At 35.3% G+C, this 17,263-nt stretch overlaps 1 protein-coding gene across 1 annotated transcript in view; it reads left to right on the top strand.

Moving 5' to 3' along the window:
• tgfbr1a (transforming growth factor, beta receptor 1 a) overlaps nt 1-17,263 on the top strand; it is a 50,011-nt gene that overhangs the window by 4,674 nt on the left and 28,074 nt on the right. The gene's annotated exons all lie outside the window — the stretch shown is intronic.

Below are 17,263 nucleotides of genomic sequence, written 5' to 3'. Positions count from 1 at the left end.
GGAGAAAAATCCTGAAATGCTTTCCTCAAAAACCAAAATTTCTTTAAGACTGAAGACAGAAAGACATGAACATCTTGGATAACAAGGGGGTGAGTAAATTATTTGTAAATTGTTGTTCTGGAAGTGGACTTCTCCTTTAATAAAATCGGATCAGTGGTTTGGTTACATCTGAGACATGTATTTAAGTATGTGTATGCACAAGTGGCAGATTATAAATCCCAGCTGGAGATTATATGCACAAGCTTTATTCCTTACTCCAAAATTCCTGAAATTACCATATATGTAGCTTACAACAGCTCTTTATGTATAATCTCATCTGCATAAATTTTCATATGCATGTTGTCATCCAGACACATGATGCTATAGCTGAATGTTGCCTGTGCCAATACAGACAAAAAGTATTTTCTTAATCAGTATTTCTTAAGCATCTGAATATCCATAAAACAAGAGACAAAATTAGAAAATGTTGAAACTTATTTTCAGAGAATATATTTTGATTAGACCTTGCATTTTTTCTCACACTACCAGCAGATTGTTTTTTTGTTTGTTTGTTTTGTTTGTTTGTTTGTTTTTAAGCCTAAACCCAGTCTAACTAATAGGGCTTTGCTCATTTTAAGAATGTTTAAATATGTTTATTAAAAGAAAACACTGGTGCGTATTATTTGGAATACTGAAAAGTCTTTTTAAGCTTTTGAATATTTAGAAATAAAATGTCCACTGCATAAATTTTCCTCCATGTTTGACTTATCTAAATGCAGCTGAGCTGCAGTGGTATTTTTCATAATATTTAGAAAGTCACAAGGGATATCATTGCAATCAGGGTTCAAAGGGACAGTCCTCTTTATCTGGGCATTGCGGTGTGATTTTGTCCTTGCCACCAATAGCTCACCTGTGTGGGACAGAACAGTGCATGGGCATCACAGCCAATCACAAACTAATGGTCCGTTTGACTACCAAATGTGTCTGGCAGTGTCTGTCAGTAATTATACAGTCTGTCTTACCAGGCCAACTCTCACAATTCAAGTGCACAACAGAGACTAGGCTTTATTTGAGTAAAAATGTTTACTTTTAACTCGTAATAAGATTTCTGCCATTTGGAACCCACAGGAATGCAAAGTAGTGTGATCCGTGAAATCCATTAAATACACGCATCCAGCTTAAAATGCCATGGGAAACCACAAACAACAGCATATCCATCACTAGTTTTTCCTTTTTTAAACATAACATTTTTAATGCCATTTCAGTTAAGTTATTTAGCCTGAATTGATTGCCTAACTGCATAGATTGTTATTCTAAATGTGTTGTGTAAATGTAAAGCATGTTATTAATTTTCTTCTGAATTTTACTACACCTCCAGAGTTGCCAAATCACTTCCATCATTAATTACACAATGTGCCCTGCAGACAGTACATATATTTTTACTCCATGTTTATTTATTTCTTTTCTCATAAATCCTTAGTGGGGAAAATAGTGTGTGCAGTTTTTGGTGCCCAGTTTGTGCATGCACATTATTTTGGGATCAGGTCCCAGGTGTAAACAGGGCCTTTGAGGCAAATGTGTCTACCAGTTTTAGGGCAGAATAAATTGTAGGTGCTAGAATTGGTTGCCTACACATCAGAATCAGTTGATTTCCATTTGTTTGACACCAGGTAGTGACCAAATCTATGGAAGCCCATTTCCACCACTAAATAAAAAATAAAAAAGGTAATTGCGACTTTTTATCTCACAAATTCCTCAGAATTGTGAGATATAAACTCGCAATCGTGAATTCTGAAGTCTAATTTTGAAATTCTGACGTAATAACTCAATTGCAGTTATTAATTGCAAGATATAAATGCAACATTCTGAGAAAAAAAGTCACAATTGTAAGAAAATAACTCATAATTCTGAGGAAAAAAGTCACAATTGCAAGATATAAACTCAATTCTGAGAAAAAAAAGTCAGAATTGTGTTTATATCTTGCAATTCTGAGCTAGAATTCATGCTAAAATTTCACTATGTGCTTTTAAAATAAAAAAAGTCTAAAAATTTGTGTAAACGTACTGATTGTGGCACGGCATGTTTTGTGATGTTAATAGCAGTGTGAACACATTTTAGTTAAAGGGATAGTTCACCCAAAAATGAAAATTCTGTCATTAATTCACCCTCATGTCGTCCAAACCCGTAAGACCTTTCTTCATCTTCGGAACACAAATTAAGATATTTTTGATGAAATCTGAGAGCTTTTTGACCCTGCATAGACAACAACGCAACTACCATATTCAAGGCCCAGAAATGAGTATGGAAAGTACTAGGGCTGCCCCTAATAGTCATATCTGTGTGGTAATAAATAACATTTGGCAGGACATCCAAACGCTTGACTATCATTCATCGACTTCAAATATGGCTTGTCTAAAATATGTAAGTAATAACAACTTTACATGGCCACTCAATCTAATGTTAATCTAGAAAAATGTGTGCTATTCAAGTGTCTGTGTGGAGTGTGGAATTGGGATAGTAGCGCGCTCACTGCATCACGGAGGCGCCAGTGCACTCACTTGCTCTTAAAATACTCCATCATTTTTGGTCATACAGATAAGAGTAATACATCTTTCGAACCTGTAAAGACTCAACGTGTATTTGTGCATACTCACAATAACAACAAAACTTTGTGCTTTTGTAAAAAAAATGAAAGAAAGCAAGTTGCGTTTTCTGCCGTCTCGGTCTCTTGAACTTAAAAAAAAAAAAAAAACGAAACTCAGCGCATACTTGTCTTACAGACACGAAAAATTTATCTATAGGCAGGGACTACATTCAAATGGAAAACAAATACTTTCAGATTATGTAATCCATATGAAACATGCATAGGCGCATCCACTACTGTGGAGATGGCAAATCAGTGTCGCCGACTTCATCCCTGAAGCCGAAAACAAAGAAAGAACTAATTTATCAATAAATTATTGTTAAGTTAATGCAGCCTCCTTACTGTTTTTCCCTGACACATTCATAATCATTACCTCTAATCAGTACCTCATTACCTCCGCTTATTAGGCAATGTAGGCAATTAAATGCTCATTATTATGATTTAAATGGTTTATTTATAAACGTGCCATTAGTCGATTGATGCTTAAAATGAACAACTACTAGTTGACCAGAAAATTCTTCTGACATTAGTGGTTCAAACTTAATTTTACATGTGCTACTGTCATGAAAGCACATCGAAGACTGACACAAAAGAGAAGAAATTGTTGAATAAAGATATTTTTGTTTTTTTATTTGTGCACAAAAAGTATTCTCACAGCTTCATAAAATTAACCACTTATGTCACATTGACTATTTTAACATTGTCCTTAATACCTATCTGGGCCTTTGAAAAGTTGATTGCATTGCTGTCTATGGAGAGTCAGAAAGCTCTCGGGTTTCATCAAAAATATCTTAATTTGTCTTCCGAAGATGAACAAATGTCTTACGGTTTTGGAACGACATGAGGATGACAGAATGTTTATTTTTGGGTGAACTATCCCTTTAAAAAATGTTCTGCCAACATTAGGAAAATTGTGATGAACAGTTTCTGTATTGGGCTGAAGATGTGTTTGTTCTCACAGAAAACCTAACCAAAATGTGGGTCAACACATATCTACTTATATTTTCTGAGATTCTTTTCTTAGACTGAAGAAGATTTCTGAGTCAGTCCAAGGAACTCAACTCATGTCCTGCTCATTCAGTAAGATTAGACCATTTCTTCTTCTTTTTCCAAGCCCCTCCCTTTGGGATAGGAATTCATGAACTAAAGACAGACCGCAGTTAAAAGATTAATGATTAACCTCTGTGGACACTGCCACTGATGGACAGATATGAACCTTTGCTGAGAGAAAGCCATAGAGAGCTCAGGTGGTTTGTGGTTTACAGAAAGATCCGTGCATGCCTGAGCATATTCTCTCATGTGGAAATCGCAGAGGGTCAGCGTGAATGTTTACAGAACAGGTTATTGACTCGTACCATGCTTCAGACAACAGAAAATAAACAGAAATTGAATTCCCAGAAAACATTCAAATCAATAAATTAACAGCCAATGATTGTTCTTCCATTCAGACAGCAAACATGCCTGGAGACTGGGGTTACACTGATTGATTGCTGGTCTCAAAGGCCACCTAAACAAGACAAGTCGGAATTGGGTTAGGATGTATTCCACGCTTCTAAGTAGTATTTTTTTTACTTGTTCATTATATAATCAAATTTCTCTCATCATTGTTTGTTTTGGTCATATGGTTGAGGATCGAGGTAATCTGGATTAAATTGGTGGCGTTGTGCTGCTGGCCACAGTGTCTTTCTGAGTGTGACTCACAGCGGGCGGCTGATTTGGACACGGTGCCTAGTCTGTGTAATGTTCTCCAAACTTGGCAGCTTAGAACGTCTGACTCCCTCCTCCAGACAATCTGAATGAGTGTATGACTAAGGAAATATGTTCAGAGCCAGAGGGCAGCCTTAAACTGTCCTCTGATACTACAAAGCAAAATTTAGTGTCTTTTCCAGCCCTTGAAGAATTTTTAGTATCTCAATTACCACATTTATTGAATCAAAAATACAGTTAATACAGGAATACTGTGAAATGTTCTTACAATTTAAAGGGATAGTTCAACTAAAAATGGAAATTACCCCATGATTTACTGACCTTCAAGCCATACTGGGTGTATATAACTTTTTTTTTGCTTTCAGACAAATACACACAGAGTTAAATTAAAGAATGTCCTGGCTCTTCCAAGCTTTATAATAGCAGTGAATGGCTGTTGAGATTTTGAAGTCCAATTAAGTGCATCCATCCATCTTAAAAAGTGCTCCACACAGATTAAAAAAACCTTCTGAAGTGAATCAATGCATTTGTAATGCATTTATAAACCATAGTATCTATCTTCCACTAACTGTCGTACTTGGTTCATGAGAGAGTGGCATTCCAGCAGACGACATAGGATGTAGACATAGTGTAAGCTCCAGTGACCAAGATTTGTTTACAGGAGCAAAGGAAGTAAAGTTTCCTTTGTTTAGCAAAGGAAAACCAGTCTTCTCTTGGTTTATATTGAATTTCTCGACATTTGTCTTAGGAATCTTCATTTTTTACTTCTAATTCATGACTAGTGTTTTGTTTTGCTCTCTCCTCAGTGCTTCCATGTTCTACGTCATCCGCTGAAACACCATTCTCCTTTGTGCACGCATATGACAGTTAGCGGAAGCTAGAGATTATGGTTTATAAAGTTTTTAATATGGATATTTTTCTTACACACATGCATCGATTCGCTTCAGAAGGCCTTCATTAAAGGGTTAGTTCACCCAAAAATTAAAATTCTGTCATTAATTACTCACCCTCATGTTGTTCCAAACCCGTAAGACCTTCTTTCGTCTTCGGAACCCAAATTAAGATATTTTTGATGAAATGTAAGAGCTTTCTGACACTCCATAGACAGCAAGGGTGCTTCTTGTGAAATTAAAATTTCGATTCCGCCTATAATATTTGTGATAAGATAAACATGTTGCAATAGATGTGTCACCACCAATATAACAAAGCATTTTAATTTAACAGGTCGGTAAAGATCACAAACAGGATTCAAATAACAGCGTGATTCTGTTCCTAAATTACAATGCTTCATCTGTTTGATTCCTCAACCTTTCTTCCGTGCAGCATACGGCAGTGTGATTTGAACATTAAAATCTGCGTTCGTGCTGCCGCTGACCTAGAGCCACTGTCATGTATATGAATGTCTTTTCAACCACACAGTTTTCTGTGTTACAAACATTCAAATAATCACAGAAGTACTGGAATAAAAGTTCATAGTCTGGATATAAATTCTGACATGTACGGTAGAGATCAAAAAATAGTAAATCATCTGTTTGAAAGTTCCAAATAATATTAAAGATTAATCGATTACGTCGTTATGTCAGTAGGTGGTAAAAGGGGGCTGTTAATAATGTATTTGTCTTTGATCATTAATTCAAAAACACTGATTCATCCAGTAATGAACTAAGTACATCTTGAGTGAATCACTGAATCATTTACTTATAAATTAGGCTTACATGAATCGTAAGAGAACCACAACTTCCATTTAAAAAAACAACTACAGCCGATTTATTCAAAATCACGCAGCTCTATTTTGCAAACAGCTCTTAAGAGAATTTTGTTTTTATGTAGCCTGTTGATTTTTGTTCATGGTATTCAGCTGCAACTAAATGTTTAGCAAAAAAGAAACAGAATAAATGTGCTTGATATCATCTTTTATTCACTTTGGAATCGAAACTAGGAATCGAAAAGAATCGGAATTGATAATATTCTAACGATACCCAACCCTATGCATGCGTGCGCTTTCCTCTAAACGTAAGCGCGAGGCATGTGTGCTCTACATCAGCAGCATGCGTTGTTTACGCGTGAAGAAAGCGCGTGCATGTGTGGTGATACTCTCCAAAATGGTGCTAGGCTGACGCAGAGGAGAAGAATTGTTGAATAAAGTTGTTTGTTTGTTTTTTCCACACAAAAAAAAAATCATAAAATTACTATTGAACTACTGATGTCACATGGACTATTTTGTCAGTGTTCTTAGTACCTTTCTGGGCCTTGAACATGGAAGGACTCTTGCTGTCTATGGAGGGTCAGAGAACTCTTGGATTTAAATTGAATCAAAAATATCTTAATATGTGTTCTGAAGATGAACGAACATCTTATTGGATTGGAACAACAAAAAGGTGAATAATTAATGACAGATTTGAAAATGTGAAGCACTTTTGATGGATGGATGCACTTTATTGGACTTCAAAATTTCAGCACCCATTCACTGCCACAGCTTGGAAGAGCCTAGACACTTTGAAATATAACTCTGGTTATATTTGCTGAAAGAAGAATTTCACATACACCTAGGACAGCTGAAGGGTGAGTAAATTATGGGGTACTTTTCATTTTTGGATGAACTGAACCTTTAAAATAGCCATTTTCTATTGTAATGAATTAAAAAATGTAATTTATCCCTGTGATGACAGCTGAATTTTCAGCTTTGTTACTTCAGTGTCACATGTGTTTCAGTTTCAAACACAAAACCACAGTTGTGATGCAGAATATGTTTGTGGAAACGATGACACGATTTATGAGTAGAAAGTTCAAAAACAGCATTTATTTCAAGTAGAAATCGTTTATTACATTATGAATGTCCTTCCTGTTGCTTTTAAATTTAATGTATCGCTTTTAAATGCAAACTGTGTGAAAGATTTTTTAAGGTGAGCTGCCACTATCTTAAGAATCTGATACTGTCTGATTCAGACCAGCATGTCTATGTTTTGTTTTGTCTACCATCATCTGTATTTCCGGTGCTATTAAAAGAATCTGATCTTTTGTTTCCAGACATCAAAACAGAAACATGCTTGAACTTAGTGTTAAGTAGGCTACTAATGGAAATGCCGGCACACTCATTTGTTGCTCATTACATACGCAAGGCTGTTTAGTCTATGCTGTCTGGATACGCCCACTTCTTTTTTTTTCTAGCCTGAAGAATTTTCGGTTTTATTGCGGTGAGTGAGGAGACGACCTGCCATAATGTGAGCTCTTCATCTCGTGTCGTCTAGTAGGTTTGAATAATCATCAATGTTTATCCAATGCTAAATGAACAAACAATGTGAATAAAGATGAAGTGGAAATAGTATATTAATGAATGACATACATGCATTAATATACAAATTTTACCATGCTGCATTGCTGTGGTATGTTGAGGTGAGGCGGCTGTATGGGTGGAGGCTCAGAGTGATTAATGGGATTTTTAAAGGTAACTGAAAGCAATGGGTTCAGCAGTGTGCTGCAACTAGTTGCTAAGCGACAGAAGTAATTGATTCATTTTTTTTTTTCTGTGATTGCATTGTTAGTATGGACATGGACAAAAATGATTTAATGTCATGGGCTTTCTATCAGAAAACAGATTAACAACTCAAACGAGTCTTATATAGTTTACATTACATTTACCATTTGTTTTGTACTTAGATGCCTGCCAATTCCTGTCCATGAATGAATTTAGAAACTGCAGAGGGCCTCATAGTGTATTATGGCAATTATTAATGCCAGCTTTTGATTAGACCTTTTGAAATTGGTTAGTAAGAAACATTCATTCACTTACAATTTCATTTAGAGGAGTGACTGCGACACCACACAGCATATACTGCATACATAATGACCCCAGTGTGCGCAGAGTGAGACACTTTGTTCGACTTTCTGCTCCTTATCTCTTCTCTGAGGGAACCATTTAATTGGAGCGTCGCTTGACGTAAAATCTCTCACCTATAATCAATTAATGTTGAAGTTGGCAACACCACGCAGGGGTTCTCTCCGGTCGGGCCAACAAAACTGCTTGTCAAAGGAGCAAATTCAATTTTTATTTTTAATTAGTCTGGTAGGCTGTTTTTTTCTGGGCCGTAGTTACAAAAATCCAGTAGCAGAAAGATTCTTTTCATTACAATTTTTTTTTTTCTGACACTTGTTATAGTTAACTAAAACTAAAACCATACACTTTTCACTTCATTTTTTGAGAATGTTTGTTTGATGACGTGGTGTAGTAAAAAAGCCAATGCAACTGTTTCTCTGTGTTAATACCAGTATCTTCTAAGAGCTCAAGTCAGATTTAATGGTTCACCGAAAAAAGAAAATTCTGTCATGATTTACTGACCTGCGTGTTGTTTAAAACATTTTGTTCTTCTGTGGAATACAAAAGGAGGCATTTCGAAGAATATCCTGGCCGCTCTTTCCAATATGTGACCCTGTACCACAAAACCAGTCATAAGGTTCAATGCTTTATACATCATCTGAAAGCTGATTAAATAATCTTTCCATAGATATATTGTTTGTTAGGATAGGACAATATTTGGGTTAGGGTTAGAGATACAACTATTTGAAAATCTGTAATCTGAGGGTGCAAAACAATCAAAATATTGAGAAAATCACCTTTAAAGTTGTCCAAATGAAGCTCTTACTAATGCATATTACTAATCTAAGTTTAGCTATATTTACTGCAGGAATTTTACAAAATATCTTCATGAAACACGATTTCCTAATGATTTTTGTCATAAAAGAAAAATTAATAATTTTGACCCATTTTTGGATATTGCTACAAATATTCCCCAGTGACTTAAGACTGGTTTTGTGGTCCAGGGTCACATATAATGAAAGTAAATGAGTACTGGAGCTGTCATGCTCCAAAAATACAAATGCACCTGAAAGTAATTATAAAGTTACTTGTGCCCTTTTTCAAGTGTTCTAGAGCCGTACGGTAGAAGGTTGTGGGGAGCAGACTAAAATTTTAGTTGTAGTACACTACATATCTTGACATTAACCCTAATGTTCTTTAGGTTTTTGAAATTTAATGAGTTCAGTAGTGATTAGGGGTGGCTTGATACCATAATTTTGGCTTTGGTATGATACCAGAATGTGAAACCTCTGTATCGATACTAAATCGATACCAGATAAGTGAATTGAAAACAATTTAGTGAGTAATGTTAACATACTTAACATGTAGTAGTTCATTTATCATTTATAACTAATTGTTGACCTAGATTAATCAGTGCTGTAATACTGTTAGGTCAGCTTACCTAATGAATTTTAACAGTTTGCTTTACTGTAAAGTGTTATTCTAACAGTCAAAGTATTCAAAATCACATTATTATGTCTCTCTTTCTCTGATTGTTTTCAAATTTCAGACTCAGCCAAAGAAAAAGCATATGATTTACACATGACTTATAGCAATGCAGTAAGGTCAGCTCGTTCACCTGTTCTGTATGCAAAATAATGCCAAATTTCACTACTGTTGTCTTTAGTTACTAGTTTTGAGCACGTTGATGGAGTTTCATCTGTTTGGTGATGCATCGCGTTGTTCTGTTGTCACGTTTAACTGTTTTGCAGCAATTTGGGAAGCACTTTGGAACAGCAGCATATAAAATACCGTATTGATCAAAATGATAGTATCGAACCGTTTGAAATAAAATATATACCGGTATTTATCCAGTCCCCGTATACCGCGCATCCCTAGTAGTGATGATTCATGAATTAATTTTATCTTATTAATGCATGAGGTGGACATATATGGACCCAAAAAACACATTTAAAAAGTATTTTACTGTACTGTACTGCTTAATATATATAAAATCATTATTTAGTTGGTACGTTCAGTTGGGAGGTGGCTGTCCTGAATGCTAACCCCTAAATTTCAACTTATGAAAATATACATTTATGCATTTTATTCGATTTTTTGTTTATAAAAACATTTTTTTAACTATTTAAAAAAGTGAAGTTTAAAAAATTCATAAAATATTTATTTTATATTTTCTAAAATATGAAACTTTAATGTCCTGCATTTTCATGTCACTACCGAAACAGTGTATGTTTTAGTCCTTTGGCTGAGACTGATTTTAACTACACCCCTACGTTAATGATCAGGAAATATTTATGTGTCACTTGCTCTCGTAGCTACATGGTGAGTAGACAGGGCCCATCATTTTGAGGTCAGTGTGTTCAAAAGTATGAAAAATCAGTGTGTAACTTTTACAAATGTCACGAACACCTTTTTTTTATATATATATATAATTAAGCCTAAACACACTTTTTTTTGGAGTTTTTAGTTTTTTATATGTGTACAGCTGTTTAGAAGTGTGCTAGCTAACCATGTGCTGATTAGCATCTTTAAGCTAGGTTCAAAAGTATCTAAAATTGTCATTAACGTAACAGTCAAGAGTCACGACCAAAACATTTGGTGACGTTTCGGTAGTGGCATTATTGATTTTTTTTATGTGTTATCCCATAAAATTGTCACTACCGTAACAATCACGACCAAAACATTTCGTCATTGTTTCGGTAGTGACAAAAGGGAACACATAATCCTTTATTTGGAGGGAAAAAATAATAATTTTTGTAGTATTTTAGTATGTTTTAGTAGTGTTTTAAATGTGGGTCAAAATTCTGTGATGTTGTTGCTACCAAAACATTACTGTCACTACTGAACATGTGTAGTCACGTCAAAACATGGGATATTTTCAACTAGGATGTTAGTTTTTGAAGTTTGAAATCAGTATGATCAACTTCATGCCTTTACAAAGAAAAATTGGATTCAAAATACAAGTCTCATAAGTCACACTTAAAATATTGTTAAAATTGTAACAATTTTACTTCTGAAAACTTTGTAATACAATAGAAAAAATATATTTACGAGATGTAGGCCAAATCTTAATAGGTCAATGTAACCCTTCTTATTAAATTATATATTACCATGTTCCAGTAGTGAAAGGAAAAATATTCCAAAACTTTCTAAAAAAAACAATATAAAAAAATTAACTGCACAATTACTAAAAATGTTTACCTTTGATATTATAAAATTTGCATGAATACAAAATTTGTGGAGAAGGACACATTTTTTCCCAAGATGTTTCTAACTCTGCCTGTTCTGTAGAATGGCCCATATACATAAGACTTGTGTGAGACCTAGAATGGTCATTTTGTGTCATGTTTTAAGTTTAAAAGCTTCAGTTCTGATTGGCATGCAGACGAGGGACCTTTATCACTTTATCCAGAACTTCACCTTTTATGTTCCACAAAAGAAAGCTGTACAGGCTTAAAAATAATTACAGTGGTGGAAAAAGTATGTGAACCCATTGGTTGGTTTTCTGCGTTAATTAGCCATTAGATGTCACCTTCATTAAGTCACAAGTATTGACAAACACAATGATCGTTTAGCTAATAACACAAATAATTATAATTTCCAGTCTTTATTGAACACATCCCATTAAACATTCACAGAGATGTAAAAAAAAGCATGTAAAACTTTATCTTGTTGCTGTAAACTGGATGATTCACAAACTTCTTTTTTTTAATGAGATTCATGAATTGTTCAAGAGGCTTTTGTTTGCCCTGACAAGTTAAACTGCCCATTGCTGAAGAAGGATGCTCAAGAAGGAAATACAATGCATTAAGAGCAGGGTGTAAACTTTTGGAACAGGATGATTGTGGTAAATAATACTTATTTTGTCTTTTGGAAAACAAGTTAGTATTTTCTGTGGATTTTGAAGGGCAGTACTTAATGGAAAAATATGATATTTAAACAAAGCAAAATGTTGAGAAACACATAATTTTGTTGGTAACAAATAGGTAACAACAACAAGGAAGTAAGTTACTTACAAAGACTTTTTCCACAAGACTGTGAATGTTTAATGGGATGAAAGATTATAACCATTGCTGTGTTGGCTTAAGCTCATTGTGTTTGTTTATACTTGTGACTTCGATGAAAATCAGATGACATTTTATGACCAGTTTATGCAAAAAAAGTACTTTTTCTTACCATTGTAACTTGTTTGTGTGGTAACTATCCCTCTAGAGTTTCTATTTTCTTTGGATCTTTACCTGTCTCAATGCAATCTTTTTCCTTACTTCCTCCTCAAAGTGACTTTCTCAGGTGAATAAGAGCTATTCGTCTATTTCTCCATTTAATGAAATGTTGGGATGGTGGTCCAATTACCACTGAAGTATTTTTCCTCCTTCCTGCTGTTTTTCTTTCTAAACACATGCTATTATCTGCATCTTGATGCCTGCATCTATAATAATTTCCTGTGGTGTTTTAGCAAGCAAGAAAATAAATGCTTAACCAATTACCAAAACAGAATTGTAATTAAATCAGAAAGAGAGGTTTATAAGCAGTAGAGAAGAGCAGGATGTTCTTCAAAACCTCGAGAACGTGACACTGTCAAGGGTGATCTTTGTCATTTAGAGGTGGAATTTTTCTAGTGAGTTCATAATCACGAGCTTCAGTAAACAGGAATCATTTCGACATCCTCCTTTTGCCCCAGAGATCACATTTATCACAATAGTGAATGTCATATGAAATACACCAATGAGGAACGTTCATTCTTACATTCTCATAAATAAATTACAGGAGTCAAAGATGACACTAGATGTCTTTACGGTATACAGCCTGTGCAAAGACTACCATTGATTTTTAACTACGTTTGTCTCAAGAGACAGTGTTTTTATCCAGCTCTGCCTCTGCTTTTTATCTACATTGTCTTTATTGCCCTGAGTTAAGGAACTTGTCAGTCATTTTTAGAGGCATGAAAAATTGCATCAAGAGATAACGCTGATGAAAGCAGCAGTCTGTTGGGAAAGGGCACAGGGGGAGGGATAGATGTGATCTGTTTGAAGCCAATCTGTGAATGTAATGTTAGTGCTCTACCTAACTTTTGACTTTTCTACCATCCTAACAGTAGATTAGACGTGGTTTAGGGATAGATGCCCCCAAAATGAAATTTACTCACCCTCAAAATTGGACCCCATTGACTTTCCCTTTAAGATCCTTCAGACCTTAAAGGGAAAGTTCACCCAAAAATGACAATTCTGTCATTAATTACTCACCCTCATGTCAAACCACGTTGCATTGTTTACATGCAGATCATAGACTGTAAAAAAAATGGATGACGCACCCTTGCATTCTTCCATTGAAGAAAAGTGAAGCTGCCATTATCCCAATAGGGCACAGACATATTGCTTTGATTTGGGACCTGAGTCTGTGCAGTAGTGAGCGAAGTGAAGCCACATTCTGCCCACACTCCCGCTTGCAAGCACATCCCCCTGACCCTTTTTTAATTAGCCTGACTGCTCCAATTTTTGTCTGCTGATTGCTGTACAAGAGGCTTTTGTTAAAATAAGGTAAATACAAATCCAGTCACCTCCTGAATATCCCAAAAAATTCAGCTGGCGCCTCAGTTCACTTAGAGAAGCTGTCAATCTCAGCTGTCAGTCGTGACGTCACACTCCCATTTCTATAGCATCACTTAACTAACTTTAGAAATGAGCATTTAAACTTACATCAGCGTAATAAAAACTACACAAAAGGACAAAAACCATCTTTGGAAAACATTAATTTGAAGTGAAATTTAATTATTTTGTTTGTCTTACGTCCCTTTAGATTACATGGAGAGGGTGGGGTTTATGACCTATATTGGGACCAGCCACCTGGGGGGTGATTGAAAGGTTTTGGCTTCACTTTTCAAGACTTGAGCGGCACACTTGGTGCGGATCAAACCACACGTATGCGTCGTGGTACTCTCCAAAATGGTGCTAGGGTGATGCGGAGGAGAAGATGTGTAGAATAAAGTTATTTTAGTTTTTTTGCTCAGAAAAAGTATTCTCGTAGCTTCATAAAATTATGATTGAACCACTGATGTCACATGGGGTTCCCATGGGTCCTTGAAATCCTTGAAAGTTTGTGAATCTGAAAAAATAAAACATACATATACAGGTCCTTGAAAGTGCTTGAATTTATTTTGTGCAAGAAGTTTTCTGGAAGAAATTCCATATTATTCCCTCCGGACCGCTAATGTGTTATTTGGGCAACACTTTGTGGCCTATGCATACTACCTTGCGTGATTTACGTTAGTTAGGGTGACCATATGTGTACTCTTTTTGGACCTAAAAAAATATACGTCCGGCCGGGATATCTAAATCGCCCAAAATGTTGTTTTTGTATTAAAGTTTCACGCTGGACTGTTTTCTTGATTCCGCTCCTGCTGAATTTTGGGCCATTACCGCCTGCTCACGCAATCATTCTAATATTGAATATAATTTTTGCGCACCAGGGCAAAATTTAAATCTCATATGAATGAGCGGCTATTTACTTTCACTTTCAATTTCGCCATCACACGCACTCTGTATAAAGGGAGCACATCTTACAAGATCGGATATGAGCACATTACCTGCTGAGCAGCAAAATCTCTCTTCACTCTTGTCTTGAAGCCATAATTGGTTAAATCTGATTCCTGCAGCTTGTTTTGGATGCAGGGTTGCCAATTCCACATTTTTTGCTCGGACCTGGGCTGATTTTAAAGCTGTTGTGAAGGGTTCATTTTCTCCTGTGGGTTAAATGTTTGAAATATTGCATTAATTACATTTGACTGAAATGCTTATATTAAAACATTTTGCTTTCTACCTGTGATAAAACTGTGCACGATGTTAAGTTTTGTGATGACCACTTATCATAGATGTGTTTATGATCAGTCTGCACAAGGGTGACTGTAAAATATACATTTTAGGTATGGAAATGAAATATTTTTGATATGGGATATGGTCATTGCACATCTTTGAGGGCTTTCTAATTATAATAATTATGATTACAAGGAATGGCTTGCTAGATATCCAAAGAACCATCACTTGGCCAGGTGCAGAGCCCAATATTCTTCAGTTTAATGCAAAACAAAAATACAACAAATAGAATATCAGATCTCTGTCATATGGCCAAAAATAAATGCCAAAAAGTGCTTTTTTGCATGGGTGTGTTTGATACATGTAACAATGTATTTTACAGTGTAACACGATGTAACCTTGCTCTCACTTGAAATGTGTCCCCACATTAAGTCCTTGAATTTGAGGGTATTGGACCTGGAAAGTCCTTGAAAGATTCTTGAATTTAAAGTTAACCAAGGTGTGGGAACCCTGTTTGTCTTGTTCTTGGCACCTTTCTTAACCTTGAACTTGGTAGGAACCTTGCTGTCTATGCACAGTCAGAAAGCTCTCGGATTTCATCAAAAATATCTTCATTTGTGTTCCGAAGATGAACAAAGGTCTTACAGATTTGGAACAACATGAGGGTGAGTAATTAATGACAGAATTTTCATTTTTGGGTGAACTCTCCCTTTAACCGTACAATGACATTTTATGAGATTTTATTAAATGATTTCTTGTGCTCACCAAGGCTGCATTTATTTGTTAAAAATACTGAAAAACCGTAATATTATGAAGTATTATTACAATTTAAAATAGCTGTTTTCTATATTAATATATTTGAAAACTTTAATTTATTCTTGTGATGTAAAGCTGAATTTTCAGCATCATGACTCCAGTCTTAAGTGTCACATGATCTTATTATTTTTAATGTCGAAGCAGTTGTGCAGCTTATCATTTTTGTGGAGGCTGTGATTTTTGTATTTTTTTCTAGAAAGAATAGCATTTATTTGAAATAGAAATTTGCTGGAATACTGTACATATATATTCTCACTGAAATAACGTGAGCTGTTTTCCCCCAAGGAAAACAAGTTTTCTGCATCTCTCAGCTTATTTCAGTTCCAAGTTGACTAGGCATTTGAATTCTCACACTGGTTTAATTGAGGCCTGTGGCTGCTTGAGATTTGGTGCTGCTGTCTCTGCAGCTTAGTGTCCTTGCATCACAGCAGCACTAGGCTTCAGACGGCGTCTGGGATTGCTCAGCCCGACTGGGGACTGTGCTCACCGTCTCCTCTTCCTGTGCAACCAGGTTATCAGGACATGCTCAGTGATTTGAACTAGTGTTGAACTTAGGTCTTTTTTTACAGCTTGACAACATCGGATTGTGTAGCCAACAGAACAGTATCTTTATTTAAAGGGATAGTTTGCCCAAAAATGCAAATTCTGTCATTAATTGCTCACCCTCATGTCGTTGCAAACTTGCAAGACCTTCGTTCATCTTAAGAACACAAATTAAAATATTTTTGATGAAATCCGAGAGCTTTCTGATCCTGGATAGATGCAACTGACAAGGCCTAGAAAGGTGGTAAGGAAGGTAAAATAGTCCATGTGACGTCAGTGGTTCAGCCGTAATATTATGAAGCTATGAGAATATGTTTTGTGTGCAAAAAAAAACTAAAATAATGACTTCATTGAACAATTTCTTCTCTTATATTTTAGTCTTCGACACGCGCTCACAAGAGTACCACATCGTGTAATCGCGCATCAACTGACATGAAAGAGAAGAAATGGTTGAAGAAAGTTGTTATTTTTGTTTCTTTGTGGATAAAAAGTATTTTTTTTGGTTTAGCTTTTTGTATTCTTCGTTGATAATGGCATGTCAGATTTTATGAAAAACTGCAGTTGGCAGTCTGAAACTATTTAGAATCACATTTTTCTATTTTTTATAGTTATTAAGCACACTGTTTTATGACCTTGTATTCAGTTTGAGATGTAATGTTTTATTTGCATGGCTAACAGTGTACAGTGTTATTGAAATATTAATTGACCACATGAAATATTTGAACTTCAAAAGATTAATTTTTCACACTGTAGAACTGTCTGAGTGAATGAGGTGACCAAAGATGCTGAAATATTTGGTGACCAGTCCTAGTGTTTTTCCGTTATATATTAGAGACTACCATTTACATAAGTTTCTTATGCTTTTATGCTTAAGAACAAGATTTATTTAAACTAAAAAGCCTTTGTAACATTATAAATTATTAATTTAATTAGTTTAAGTCCTTGCTGGAT

Source organism: Labeo rohita, chromosome 2 (assembly GCF_022985175.1).
Source record: "Labeo rohita strain BAU-BD-2019 chromosome 2, IGBB_LRoh.1.0, whole genome shotgun sequence".
Classification (NCBI taxonomy): domain Eukaryota; kingdom Metazoa; phylum Chordata; class Actinopteri; order Cypriniformes; family Cyprinidae; genus Labeo; species Labeo rohita.
This window is presented reverse-complemented; position numbering and strand designations above follow the sequence as displayed.